Here is a 15,324-nt window from a genome sequence, read left to right on the forward strand (position 1 = left end):
TCTTGGCGCACAGCCTGTCAAAATCCCCCTTGCCATTTCAGCTGGACCCAAGCCTGCTAGTCTTGAGTTCTTGTCCTAACCCGTGGTACAATCTCCGAAGGGCAGCCATGTTAATCTCTAAGGATATGTCTACACTACAGTGTTATTTTGAAATAACTTATTTTGGAATAACGCGTCTACACACGCAATGCATTTCGAAATAGCATTTTGCTATTTCAAAATAGCGCGTCCATACTGAGTGGACTCTGAATCGCATTTAAGGCTGGCCGGAACCAGTTCCGGCAGGGCACCAGGTCAGTACTTATTGTGTGGGGCTGCTGCCTGAGGCTATCTGAGGTCTGTGCTTAAAGGGACCCCCGGACAGCCAGTTTCAGGTTTCCCTGCTTGTTTGTCTACCTCGATGAGGGACAGCAAAGCATTTTTGTCTCTGCGTGCTCTGATTGCCCTCACTCGGGACACCACAGCACTCTGCAACATGGAGCCAGAGCTGCCCCTGGGCACACTGGTGCTTCTCGTGGACACGTTGCTGCGAGCCTGGCTGCACTTTTGAAATAAGTGTCTACACAGCACTTATTTCGAAATAGCTCTTTCGAATTTGGCATTATTCTGTATAGAATTACCAAATTCGAAATAAGCGCTCCGCTATTTCAAATTTATTTTGAAATAGCGGTTTGGCTGTGTAGACACTAGGAAAGTTATTTCGAAATAAGAGCTGTTATTTAGAAATAACTTTGTTGTGTAGACATACCCTAAGGGTAAGTCTACATAGCAGTGTTATTTCAGAATAACTGAAGTTATTCTGAAATAACATAGTCCATGTCCACACTGCAAGCAGTTATTTCAACATAAGGTTGAAATAATGGTGAGCTAGAGGACGACTTACTCTGACTCCTGTAACCCTCGTTGTATGAGGAGGAGTAAGGGAAGTCGGAGGAAGAGTGCTCTTCCTCAGACTTCCTGCTGTGTAGACAGTGCCAAAAGCTGAAATGAGCTATTTTGACACAAGTTATGCAATTGACTTAGCTGAAGTTCTCTCTCTTATTCAGCATTTGGTCTGGGGATGTGACTATCCAGAAGAAGGGAAATTGCCTTTGTAATGCATTGGCCAGTGGAGATCATTATTCAATCCTAAACTGATCATGTTAAATGTGCAAATCAATTCCAGTTTGGCTGCCCCCCTTTGGAATTGGGTTTTGAAATTCTTTTGTAGAAGGATGGCTCCTTTCAAAACCCGATTCCAACGGGAGACACATCTGAGATGGAATTCATTGGCAAATTCAGCACGATCAACTTAGGATTGAATAAGGATCTCAACTGGTCAACTCATTACAAGGGCCATTTCCCCTTTCTGGATAGTCACATCTCCAGATCAAAATCACAGGAATGACCCACTGTCACCCTGACTTGATTAGATTCATTAACACAATCAACTTCTTTATGCACACTCCTGTTGTATAATGTCACTTGGCAAAGTGATCTCCTTTTATACTTGTCAAGTAGGGACAGCTTTAACCCACTTTCAAATAACACTGTCCACACATTAAATTAATCAGGGATAGTTAATCAGGAATAAGAGCCTTTGGGCATGTCTATGCAAGGAAGCTATTGCAAACAAATTTGTGGTGTGAATTTAAAGTGTGACAGGTATTTCCCAGTCACTCCCTGTGGGTACATTTTTATTTTGCACACTGTGTGTTTGAGCTTAATCTGCTTCCAGAGCCAACAAGCTCCCGGTTAATGTTAGCCAAGAGCTTTGAGATCCTCACTTGAAGAGCGTTCATAGAAGTGCGAAGTAGGAGTAGATCAAAGGCAATGGAAATGAGACGCATGGTAAATTTCATGGAGAGGCTCCTCTATCTGGAAAAAAAAAATGCCATCGCATATGGGGACAGAGAAGATTGCTTTTGAAGACTAATTCTAAAAACACTGGGAGGTTAAAGACCTGGGAGTTAATGAGATTTTTTTTAGAATTTGCATGTTAATAACTCTGCACATTACTTTGTCATTAAAATGGCTAAACCCTATTAACACTAATGTATTTATCTATCTAACGTGTAACAAGGCAACAGTGTAGAAAGAACCAACGCTGGCAGATGACTGCATCTCCTGGAGGATGCCTCGTTTGAGTGGCAAGAGCTCTCAATTCTCCTCTTTGCCTCCCAAAAATGATCCCGGGCATCAGCATTTGATGAAGGATCTGAGTCCGCATCCATGTGACAGAGGGCTGACTGGTGCACCCTGGGCGCTGAGGCAGTTGCGGTACAGAAAAGCTTGTAGAGTAAATCGGAATCAATCAACCTGCTGCAGGTGGGGATTACTGCAGGTGAAATAGTTGATGTGGTATCCTCTCCATTTTATGCTGGGGACCGGAGGCTCAGGCGAGAACCACTGGCCACGTCAGACAGGTAGATTGGGCCAGAGCATGGTATAACAGCCCGATCTTTTGAGTCCAGTGTTCTACCAACAAGGCTGTCCTTCTTCTCCTCTCTAAAAGAGAAGCAAAATCTCTTCTGTTCTCCCACCTTTCCTTCCACCCTGCTCCAGGTGCTTGAGGGTCCTAACAGTGTTGTCTTCAAGTCGTCATTGTCAAATCCAAGTTAAGTCTCAAGTCACTACAGTTCAAGTCCCAAGTAGAGTCTCAAATCTTAATTTTAAAAATGTCAAGTCACTTTTGTACAAGGCATTAATATTGGCATTTTTGGACAATTTTTTCACTAAGTCGATTTAACAAAATTAGCAAGTCTCAAGTCTCAAACAATGAACCTGAGTTGAGTCTCAAGTCGAGTCACCTAGGTGACTTAAGTCAGACTCGAGTTCGAGTCATGGGACTCAAGTTAACAACTCTGGGTCCAAATGCTTCTTTTTCTACCCTACTTGTAGCTGTTGGTGTTGCTTCCAGTAACATCCTGATCACCTCCCGCCAGCGTTCCAGGAATACATGTGTGATGGCGCGTTGGGGTTTTCCCGTTTCCTGCACCCTCGTAATGGCATGGACAGACTCCACCAGCCAGTAGAATAGAGGGAGTTTATTGCTTCTCCAGGATACAGCACAGATGTAATCTGGTTACAGGGCAGGCCTAGGATGCCTCAGCCCCCCTTGAGATGAGGGAGCCTGGCCCCTAAATCCCAGCCCATTGCCTAGGCTGCTTCCTCCATGAAACCAGCCAGAAACCAAACTAAACTCACTTCCAGCCCTGCCCCCCAGCCAGGGTTCCACTCCTCTTCTTCCCATTGTTCCGCTCCCTGAGAGATAACTGGTCAGACAGGTTCAAAGCCCCTTTGCATAATGACTCATTCCCTGCCCTGCTGGGCTGTGCTGCAGGCAGCAGCCAGTGGAGGTCACTCATAACCCACTGCCCAGCATAGCAACCAGCAAGGTTGCTATGTCACAACACGTCCCTTGTTCTTCCATGATAAAGTTCACATTGTGCAACCATCCTTATGGTGTAGATGCCTCCTCCATAAATTGCTCCCGATGAGCCATCTAGCAGGGCTAGAAAGCTGGGAAGTTGAACATTCTCTAGTTTACCCAGGGCAACCTGACATGATCCAGGAGCTCAGTAACCTCTTGCAAGTGCAGCTCAGTTTAATGGGCTTTGCTGTAGCAAATGCACTGTAAAGTTCATCGGTTTTTAAAAGCAATGTCTTCCTCTGCCTTTGCTGTGAGACAGCCTTGAGCTGCCTGGAATCACAGCTGTTCTTTGCAAAGGGCACTGTCACAGCTCACTTCCCCAAGCTGGCACTTTGGGTATGTCTACACTACCACCGTAGTCATACGAACTTGCAAATGAAGCCCGGGATTTGAATTTCCCGGGCTTCATTTGCATGTTGCCGGGCGCCGCCATTTTTAAATGTCCGCTAATGCGGACTCCGTGCCCGCGGCTACACGCGGCACGAACTAGATAGTTCAGAATAGGCTTCCTATTCCGAACTATCTGTACACCTCATTCCTATTCCGAACTAACTAGTTCGTGCCGCGTATAGCCGCGGGCACGGAGTCCGCACTAGCGGACATTTAAAAATGGCGGCGCCCAGCAACATGCAAATGAAGCCCGGGAAATTCAAATCCCGGGCTTCATTTGCAAGTTCGTATGACATACCCTTTGAGTGTAGATATGGGGGCTGGCTAGCAGAATAAACTCTGTAAGAACCCGTCTCTGTAACTCCCAGAGACAAACTTGTCCGGTCTTAGTTTCCCTGAGATCCAAAAAGAAAAAGACTGATTGCTGCCACCACCAAGGGTCTCTAAAAATATAAAATAAACCCTTTTCCAGGGAAGAACCACATGGAATCCCTTCCCTGAGGCAAATCTCCTTCCCCTCCTCCCTGCCCCGCCCCCCATCTCCATTTTGCTTGGAGTTGGAAAAACAGAGAACAATGCGGCTCTGCTTCTCTCATTTAACATGATTTCACTTAGGAATATAGACTTAAGGACACAAAAATCAACCAATACCGGTTAACCAAAACAAAAAGAAAATACTTTTATTATTAAAACACGACTATTGTTGCAAGCATAGTAAATGACTGGGTGTTAAAAGCCATGGATTGAAATAGACTCAGGGATTCTCCCTGGGCTGTAATCCTTAGTTACAAAAGAGAAAAACAATTAACCAGCTCAGACATGATTTTCAAACCCCCAAACAAGGAAAACAATAAAACCTGATGGACTATCTAAACTTTTCCCACTTACACATTTTAATGAATTAAAGGAGTCTGTTCCTGGGAGAGTCCATCTCTCCTGCTCCATACTTGGGGGAAAACTGCTTCTGACACCCCACAAAGGGAAAAAAACCCTCTAGTTTGAAATTCCTTATCTGCCTTTCATTGGCTGAATGCCCAAAGCCCCCTCATTCAGGTGCAGAGGCTCAGTTATCTTAACCCTTTCCTCTCCCTCCCTTGCAGCTGCTATTCATGACAGGTGCATTAAAAAAACCCCAACAACTCCACAGCCACTTGAGGTGTAGTCCGCACAAAATACAAGTTTTGGTGCTATTTTTGTTTTTCAGCCCCAATCAGGTTTTTTTTTTTGCTTAACAACTTTTGCTGCTATTTGCGGGGAAGCGGGGGTTTCTCAAAAATCAAAAAGGGGGTGTGATGCCGAAAAGTTTGGGAGCCACTGGACTAGATGATCGCTTGAGGCCCTGTTGGGTCCTACATTTCCATGATCCACAGTTAATGAAGCATGAAGCCAACAACGATGTGTTACCACCTCCTTAGGTTCTCCATCACCCATTTAGCACTGTCCTACATTGTGTCATGTATCTTGCACTGTTAAACATGCAAACAATATAGACATTCGTCATTAGCAGGACATCCACCTAATGTTCCCCAGCTATACGGCAATTGCATGATGGTCTTAAGCGACAGTTGTGGCATTGTACACTGATAACACGTGTCCCTCCCCCTTTTACCCACGAGTATTTCTGTGTGCCGAGAATGGTGTTGTTAGCTGCTCTGCACCAACCCCCCCTCCCGATTCTCACACAAGCTGTTGGGCTCAGAAAATCCACGAGTCAAAAATCCTCTGTGTGTTTACAGCAGTGTCCCAGCACAGTGACTGGCAGTGTAGGCTTTCCCACGCCACCTTTGGACTCTACAACCAACTCTTAGTGGGAGGGATTACAACTCAGGATGTCACCGAGCCAGCGTTCCTCCTCCGCCCTTGACATCTCTGAGGAGACGACCGATGAGGAGGCGGGTTTGAGGGATACAAACACCTTGGCTGTGTCTATATTGGCAAGATTTTGCATAAAATCTTGCTACCTGTCTACACTGGCTGTGAGTACTTGCGCAAGAACACTGACGTTCTAATGTATAAAATCAGGGCTTCTTGCGCAAGTACTCTGACGCTCCTGCTCAGGAATAAGCCCTCTTGCACAACGGTTCTTGCGCAAGAGGCCAGTGTAGGCAGGCAACGTTAATTTCTTGGGCAAGAAAGCCTGATGGCTAAAATGGCCATCAGAGCTTTCTTGCGCAAGAGAGCGTCTACACTGGCACGGATGCTTTTGCGCAAAAGCACATCTCTTGCATAAAGGCACATAGCAGTGTAGACGCTCTCTTGCGCAAATACTGTAATGCAAAAACTCTTGCGTTAAAAGTATTTGCACAAAATCATGCCAGTGCAGACGTAGCCCTTGTCATTATGAAACAGAATGAGGGGGCGAATTCGGTGGGTGTATCAGAGGAGTAGCCGTGTTAGTCTGGATCTGCAAAAGCGACAAGGAGTCCTGTGGCACCTTATAGACTAACAAATGTATTGGAGCATAAGCTTTCGGGGGCAAAGACCCACTTCGTCAGATGCAACTCGGTGAGTGTTCATTTTGCCCCTGCTGCCGTCATTACCACCACAGCCCGCATTTGAGCCCGCCACTCAGAGGTGAAACCCTCTAATGCCCTTCCACCAGCTGGTCTCCAAGTAATACCCCCCCTCCCCCGGTGTATTTGATGTGAATTTCAAAGCTTTTAATGATTGTAGGTGTAAAATCATGGCAACCATTGTTCTGTGCCACCATGAGGCCAGCTCCTTGGAAGTGTGGCTTGAGCCAGAGCTGTGAGTTACCTGAGGGAAAGCAAATGCTGCTCCACAAGCTTCTTTGCAGAGTATTCCTGGGCCCTAGCGCATTGCGCTGACAGACGAGGTGGCGGCTTTTCTCAGCTGGGTGTAAATCATAGAATCATTGAATACTAGAATTGGAAGGGGCCTTGAGAGATCATTGAGTCCAGGCCCCTGCCCTCAGAGCAGGCCTAAGCACTGTCTAGATCATCGCTGACACATGTCTGTCTAACCTACTCTTAAATATCTCCAGGGATGGAGATTCCACAACACCCCACAGGCAATGAGTTCCAGTGTTTGACCACTCTGACAGGAAGTTTTTCCTAATGTCCAACCTAAACCTCCCTTGCTGCAGTTTAAGCCCATTGCTTCTTGTTCTATCCTCAGAGGCCAAGGAGAACAATTTTTCTCCCTCCACCTTGTAACACCCTTTCAGGTACTTGAAAGCCGCTATCGTGTCCCCTCTCAGTCTTCTCTTTTCTAAACTAAACAAACCCAATTCCTTCTGCCTTCCCTCATAGCTCATCTTCTCTAGACCTTTCATCATTCTTGTTGCTCTTCTCTGGACCCTCTCCAATTTCATCACATCATTCTTGAAATGTCACGCAGGCATCAGATAAAGCAGCACAGCTAGCTTGTGTTTGCTGAGGGTAAACCATACACCTATTGTCACAGTCTGTTTCTCGCCTCCCATCCCCTCAGTCTTTCCCCATGGTCTCCAGCACCCAGACTCTCCAGATCCCCTGTTTCCCAGAATAGAAAGGAAGCCCGTGTCTCACCGTAACATGGTCAGTACTCTCCTATGAGAAGGTAGAGGCCAGCCCCTTCCAAGAGAATGGACAGTAAAGTTGCCTCAATGAAGCCTAGATTGCCTTTGTTCACGTACTTGCAAACACGGTTCCATAAAGATGTGGGCCTTTTCTGAACCCTTGGCCTTGGAAAGGGTTCCGAAAACAGCAAATAACATAATTGGGGGTTTGGAACGGATCCCATATGAAGAGAGGCTAAAGTGACTGGGACTTTTCAGTCTGGAAAAGAGGAGACTGAAGGGAGATATGATAGAGGTCTATAAAATCATGAGTGGTGTGGAGACAAGTTCTTCATTAGTTCCCATAATATAAGGACTAGAGGGCACCAAACGAAATTAATGGGTAGCAGGTTTAAAACTAATAAGCGAAAATTCTTCTTCACACAGCACATAGTCAACCTGTGGAACTCCTTGCCAGAGGAGGCTGTGAAGGCTAGAACTATAACAGAGTTTAAAGAGTAGCTAGATAAATTCATGGAGGTTAGGGCCATAAAAGGCTATTAGCCGGGGGGTAGGAATGGTGTCCCTGGCCTCTGTTTGTCAGAAGCTGGAGATGGATAGCACGAGACAAATCGCTTGATTGTTGTCTTCGGTCCACCCCCTGTGGGGCACCTGGTGCTGGCCACCGTCGGCAGACAGGCTACTGGGCTAGATGGATCTTTGGTGTGACCCAGTACAGCCGTTCTTATGTTCTTATGTGGATGTCCAGGAAATGTTTTCATGGACTTAAACCCTTAAAGCTCAGGATGACAGAATGACTTGGACTTGCCTTCTCTATGGCTATAATAGGGTGATTTAATACACTGTGGCCTACCACTTCGCAGATGGTCTGGAACCGAACCCCCATTGCAATGGGTGGGAATTAGATGCCCAAATACGTCCTGCGGAGCTGGGTCTGTCCCTTGAGCCATGACTCTTTGTTATTCCTCGTCTTTGCTCGGGCCTGGGAGTAACTGAAAGCTGAGCGTGGTCCATAAAATGTTTCCTCCCGTTTCCCTGCTGCCTCTGCAGCCTGTTTTGAGCATCTTGCAGGATGACAAGGGCTTTGTAGCACGCCCACTGGAGAGCATCGCATATCCCCCCACTGGTTTTCTCCTCACTCTGCATGCTCAGTTCTTACTAACTTCCCCTGGCAGGTTGTATTTTCTGGACTCTTGCTAATTTCTCTCTCTCGTCTCCGGATCCTCCCTCGTTTGTCAGGCTTCTCTCTGGCTGCCCACGGCGGAGCGCCGCACTCGAATTGCATCCTTGCTAGGCGGCCGTGAGTGGAAGAGCGCCTTTGCTCGTTTGACACTGGATTGTATCCTGGGTCACACGTTGGCCTTTTGGGGCAGCAGCATCCCATGCAGCACGCAGCCTCCTTTCTGTGGGCCATTTCTCCAGCACTGTTTTTCTTTTCCGCTGTCGTCAGCCCAACCTGGCTCCTCCGCAGCCCATCCAAAGAGCGGCTGTCAACGTTATCGTCCTTGCCTGTCCATCTGGCCATGTCCCAACCCCTCTCTGCATCTCTCCTCTGGCCTGAGCACAGCATCCTGCTAAAAATTCTCAGCCTTCACCCCTCAGCCACTGCCAACAGTTCAGAGAGGGGACTCTTATGCGGTTGCGTCGCACCCCCGCACCTCGAGTCCTTCCCCCTGTCACTGATACCGACCTTGATGCTCAGTTTGCTTCTGTCCTCTGCTCTCATTATTCAAGTTCTGGTGGGGCCAGTGGAGCTCACAGGACCATTGCACCAGAAGCTATGCTAACACTTGGTCCAAACCAGCCTCTCTCGGCAGCTTGGCCAAGCGGTCCTCCACGCAAGCTCATCTGAGGAAGTGGGTTTTGCCCACGACAGCCCCTGATGCTGTATATTTGTTAGTCTGTAACTTTAAAAACAATGAGTAATCCTGTGGCACGTTAACACGGCCACTCTTCTGAGACCTTTCATCCCAGGCCACCATCCTCTCTCCGTTTCTCTACCCGCAATTCATTTCGTAGTTTTCTGACCGTATGTTTTGTCCTTGTTCCCTTGGACTGTGGGCCTTTGAGGGCAGGGACAGCAGTCCTGTGGGTGGACGGCCTCTAGCATCTGCAGGAATTGAAATAAGAAACGTATTATTATTAGGGATCCCAAGCAGCATTCAAAAGAAACTACCCCCTTCAGCCCGTTGTGTCTCCGTCTTCGGTAATTCTAGAACAGCCATCACCAAAGTATCTCGGTACCTTGTAATCATTGGCTCTAACCCAGGGCTGGGCCAGATGCGGCCCTCCTAACACTTTGATCCGGCCTGCGGATGGCATCTGGCCGCTTTCCATTTATAATCTGCTATCTGTGCCACCAAATTTCCAGGTGGTTGCTCAGGCACGAGGATCCTATTCAAATGGCTCCTGGCTCCTGGCTCCTGATCCCACCACCACCCCGGCAGGGGCCGGAGCTGTGCGCCCTTTAAATAGTCACAGCAACTCCACATGGCTGCTAGGCAACATGGCAGCGGTGGGACCAGGAGCTGAGAGTTCTTTGCTATGGTTTTAATTCAAAGCCTTCAGCCCCTGACAGGCCCCAGTCACGCCCCTTCCATTCCAGGCTCCTCCCCTTTGTAGGGGGTGGAGCTGGCCTGTGAGCACGTACCAAAATTCGTTAAGTGGCCCCTCTCTTGTGAAAATTATTCCCCTGCCCTAGCCCCATCCCCTGTGAGATTTTATAGGGAACTGAGGCACAGAGTGACTTGCACAAGGTCACAAAGAAAGTCCTGGGTGGAAGAGAGATGAACTGAGGTTTCCAAAGCGCTAGATTAGTACTCTAACCATTGGCCCCTTCTTCCTCTGTCTTAGGGCTTGTCTACATGGGGCATTATTCCTCACTGACTCCATGGATGGAGGCTGTAGTTCCAAATTAAGAACGTTTTATTCTGAACTAGTTTAAGCCACAGTGGTTTCAACCACTGCAAAATGAGGCAGGCACTCTTGTTTGGGAACAAGGCCGTCCACGCGTGACATTAATCAGGAATAATTAATCATCTTTAATTCACGCGCTGCCTTATTCTGGATTAATGGAGACGTGTAGACAGGTCCTTTGGTGGGAGCCCCTCCGGAGCAGGGCCCGTGTGTGTTCAGCGCAGAGTCTGCACTAAACTAATCTATCAGAAGCCACACTGGAAGCAAAGGAACTAGAGTGATTAAAAAACCTGGTGTGGTGTCGCAGGCCTGTCTTGGGGGCCTGATTCAGCAAAACACTTAATGCTTCAGTCCAGCCTCACTCAGCAAAGCAGTTAAGCGTGTGGCTAGCGTGAGGTCCCCCAGCCATCATTACGATGTTTGCACTTGCTTGGCTGAATCAAAATTAGATGCTCATCATTGCTGTTCGCACAGCCGTTATAGGTGTGCTGGTCTCAGGATATTAGAGAGAGACAAAATTCTCTCTCCGCCCATCAGGAGTTGAGCCAATCAAAGCTGGCACCTCGCCCACCTTGCCTTGCTGAAACAAGCCCTGTACAACCAAAGAGAGTACCACACTGGCCAACAGGGATGGCTGGGAGGTAAAGGGGGCAAAGGCCGGGGGGGGAGGGGCTAAGGTAGCCTTCCTGCCTGCCCTCGCTCCGTGCTGCTCCCAGAAGTAGCCGGCATGTCCCTGAGGCGTGGGTCTCTGCGCGCTACCCCCACCCCAAGTGCTGACGACACAGCTCAGAGCTGTCCCATCCATAGGTGGCCGCCCCAAGGCCTGTGTTTTTGGGAGCCTCTGGCGGCCGCCCCAACCATCCTGTGGCTGGGAGAGACCAGGGAATTACAGGGGCCTGTCATGGCGGCAGCAGGCATCACCTGGCCCCCACTCGCCATGTGGGTGGCAAGATCCAGAGCAGCAGGCAGCCTGCTCTGCTCCACCTGGCCGGTCGTTCCCGGCCTGTTGCATGCGGCTTCCCAAAGCAGAACGTGTTCTTGCTGCCCACGGAGAAGCAAGGCCCAGTGGGCTGGGTGGGTGGCATGGCAGGATGCTGCAGCCTGCCAGGCTGCTCTTGCTCCAGCTCCCACCACCCGTGGGGTGAGTGGCGGGGAGGTGAACCCTGCAGCCGTTATCCCCTGGGCTGCGTTGCTCGGGGGAGGAGGTAAGGGGACAAGGCAGGAATGGAGCAAGGGTGGAGTTTTGGGGAGGGGTCTGTGGCTGGGGGGGTTGCCATGGACCCTGCACCTGGGGCATTTGGGGGGGGGGTTGCCCCAGGCTCCATGCCCCCCTCAGGAAACCCTGCCTCAGCTCCCATTGTCAGGGAAATTCAGCCAATGAGGGCTGTGGAGGTGGTGCCTGTGGGCAGCCGTACACGGAGAGACTGGCCCCCCTGCCTAGGAGCTGCTGCCAGAGGGGTGTGCCAGCTGCCTTCAGGAGCTGCCTGAGATAAACACCTCCCCACCCCTCTTGCACCCTAATCCTCTGCCCTAGCCCAGCAACCGCACCCAGGCTCCCTCCCAAAGCCCACAATCCTGTACTCAAACTCCTTCCCGGAGCCCCATTCCTCACCCCTCCAGCCTGGTAATAGTGAGCGATGGCAGGAGGCGGGATGGAGCGAGTGGAGGGAGAGACCTCAGAGAACAGGTGGGACAGGGGCGTGGCCTAAGGGAAGGGGCGGGGCAGGGGCCGGACAAAGGTATGTGGGTTTGTATGATTGGACAGTCGGCAATCCTACCGGGCGAGCATGTGGAATCCCCGGCCCTGCCAGAAGAGCGCGCCCAGTAGCACAGCTGGCAAGTCCCTGGGCACCAGTGTCAGGCAGACTGTGTCCATGCAGGAACTGCTGGGGGTGAGGGAGGGGATCAGCTGCTGACCATTCTGCCTTGGTGTCCAGAATTGGTGTCAGAAGATCTGGCTATTGCCCTGCTCACCAGGCTAAAAGATCCTTCCAGCTGTAGCTTCACTAGGATCCAGGGTTCACTGTATCGCAGGGAACTTCCCCTTCCAGAGCAGGATGCAACTAAAATAAACACTCCATCCCCCAACTGCTCTCTTTGGGCAGGGAATAAATAGGAAGGAGGTGTTTCTATGCCGCCCCGGTGTATGTTGGTGAAGGTCTGTGAGCGTGTGGCTAAAGAAGCATGAACGCTGTTGACCTCTGCGCTGTTGAACCGCTCGAACACACCAAGCATGTAGTAAAGAGTTCCCCCTGGTGATCATCCCCCTCTGCCCTGAACTGCCTGGGTGGCTTTGCCAGGAGCTGTTACATAGCCCCAGAGATGGCTGCATTTCAGCAGCATTTCAGCTAGCCAAGCGCCGCTTTTTGATTGTATGTGTACAGTGCAAATGAGGCCTGGCCTACAGGTGATGTACAACTGAAACGTAAGAGGAGCTGGCTACCTTGTCAGGAGAGGAAAACTGGCACCCCCAAGAAACCCTGGTATAAACACCGCCAGGCTGATGGAAGTATTTTTCCAACAACCTAGCAACCGCTTGGGTGGGTGAGGGGATTTCTTACAGTGATGAAAATCCCTTCCGTTGCTGTGACAAGGGACAGCACAGCGGTGGTGCGGCCACTGTACCACGTGTAGTATAGACGCACGGTGGGTTGTACTCAGTTTAGACAACTGTACACAAATGGGACCAGCGTGCTGGCAAAGTGCTGTGGGATTCATTACGGTCCAAAGTGACCTTTCTGGCCAAGGCAAAACTCCCACTGCGGTGAACGGGCGTGTGGGGGGCGGGCCCACGGAGTTTTAAGAGGGAGCGTCACAAGTTTATGAATGGCACGAGGGGGATTGCCTGGGAGATAGCTGTGGTCTGCACTTCTGATGCCCTTTCCAGTCCTGTGTTCCTAAAAATAAGACGCCGGCTTATTTCTGGGGAAAATGCATCAGATCCTCAACACATAACCACGTGGGATGGGGGGAAGGGCAATAAGCTGCAGCCACAGCTCAAGGGTGCTGTGTTCGAGCGGAAAAAGAGTAACATTACAGCTGCATTCCCCATGCTCTGACTCCTTCCCGGGGTAAAGTAAGGTAGCGATCACAGGCACAGTCCAAAGGCACGTGAAAAGTCTGGCAGAAAGGGAAGGTGGATAAATCCGATCTGGATCCACTTGACTGAGTTATTTGCTCTGCTTATTGAGGTTTAAAGTGCCTACCGCAGGCTCTTCCGCCTCCAGGGATGCATGCTGACAGTTAAAAAGTTAACTGGTTAAAGGCTATGTGTTACTGGTTAACCTGGAAGCAGCCCCGCACATCGTGCCATGGGCAGGGGGCTGCTCCGGGTGGGCCGGACAGGACTTGCCGTGCTGTGTCGTGGCTGGGGGGCTGCTCTGGCAGGCCGGGTCGGGCTGGGCCTAGTTAACTGGTTACCAGGTAAGCATGCCAGTAAGGCTGATGCTTACCAGCTAACCGGTTAACTCTTTACATCCCTATCTTCCCCTGTTCTTATTACAGAACCAAACCAGCAGCACCTTCCCCCGCCTCGTCATACAGCACACAGGCAGTCAAACAATTAAAAGCCTTCACATTCCTATGGGTAAGCCCAGCCCCACCTCTCTCAGCCCTGCTGCTCACACGCAAGGGCTATGCTGCATGCCACGGAGGTCAGCACGGTTGGGCTATTTCAGACCAGTGTGTAAAATGACTTATATCCCTGAGACTATCCAGCCTCCGTTGCTCTGCTATGGCAGGAGAGTGCCAGCTCTGGTCCCTCGGCTGGGGCAGCATGGCACGGGCAGGAAGACATCTCTTTAAGCAGGAGGGCCTCAGGCTCTTTTAGGACCTGTAGAGGTCAAATAGCAACACCTTAAATTCCATCTGGAGGCCAACAGGGTTCCAGAGAGTCATTGGGCCAGTCCCCATGGGTCTGGCCACAGGAGGGGAGCCTAAATTAAGACAAGCTGTCATGACTGGGTGTAACAGACTTGGAAGGAATGGGAAGGGGAGGCCCAGCTCTTCTGCGGCCCTGCTGGGTGATCTTGGGCAAGACCCGTGCCTCAGTTTTCCCATCTGTAAAATGGGCACAATGACACTGACGCCCGTTGCAAGGCGCTTTGAGATCAACCGATGAAAAGTGCTGCATAAGAGCTAGGTATTATTATGAGGGTAACAAGGACAGGAACAACTGGTACATAACCTCTATGCACGGTTAGCAGGTTGTAGGTCAGAAGAATTATTTCATAACAAAGAAATATTCAAATGCTTAGTAACCTCCAGTCCCCACCAGCCTTGGCAGTGCAGTTCAGTGGTCAGAGCACTGATCTGGGCTTCAGGAGAGTAATATTCAGTATCCCACTCACCAGATGGATAGTCTTGGGCAAGATACTTCTTTTGGGTAGGCCTCAGATTCCCCTGACATACGCCAGCTGCCTTGTCTATTTAAATTGTAAACTCATCAGAGCAGGGAGGAGGAGTATGTCTTTTGAGGTGTATGTACAGTGGGGCCAGTAGGCACTACTGTCATTATCATTAAGGTGCCAATTTTAGAATTGTCAGTGACATATGGACGGGACCTTGAGAGGTCACTAAGTCCAGCCCCTGCACTGTGGCAGGATCAAGTAAACCTAGACCATCCCTGACATCTGTTTGTCCAGCCTGTTCTTAAACACCTCCAGGAATGGAGATCCTACAACCTTTCTTAGAAGTCTTTCCAGAGCTTAACTACCTTTGGGCCAGGTCTATACTAGACCCAGGTCAGCTTAATGTGCCCACCTCCAATTACATAAATAACATAGCTGGAGTCAATGTGCTTTAAGCTGAGCGTGGCACCATCTTCACAGCGAGAAGCCAACAGGAGTAAACACTCCGGTTAGCTTTCCTTACTCCTCACAACTGCGAGGACTACAGGCGTCCTCAACATTTGATTTAGTGGGTCTTTACTAGACTCACTAAATCAAATGCCAGAAGATTGATCTTCCAGCAAGTAAGTACAGACATGGCCTTAGAAAGTTTTTCTTAATATTGAACCTACATTTCCCTTATGGTCGATGAAGTCCATTACTTCATGTCCTACCTTCTCTGGCCGTGGAGAAAGATT

The sequence above is a fragment of the Pelodiscus sinensis genome, chromosome 4 (genome assembly GCF_052426305.1).
Source record: "Pelodiscus sinensis isolate ZL-2025 chromosome 4, ASM5242630v1, whole genome shotgun sequence".
Classification (NCBI taxonomy): Eukaryota; Metazoa; Chordata; order Testudines; family Trionychidae; genus Pelodiscus; species Pelodiscus sinensis.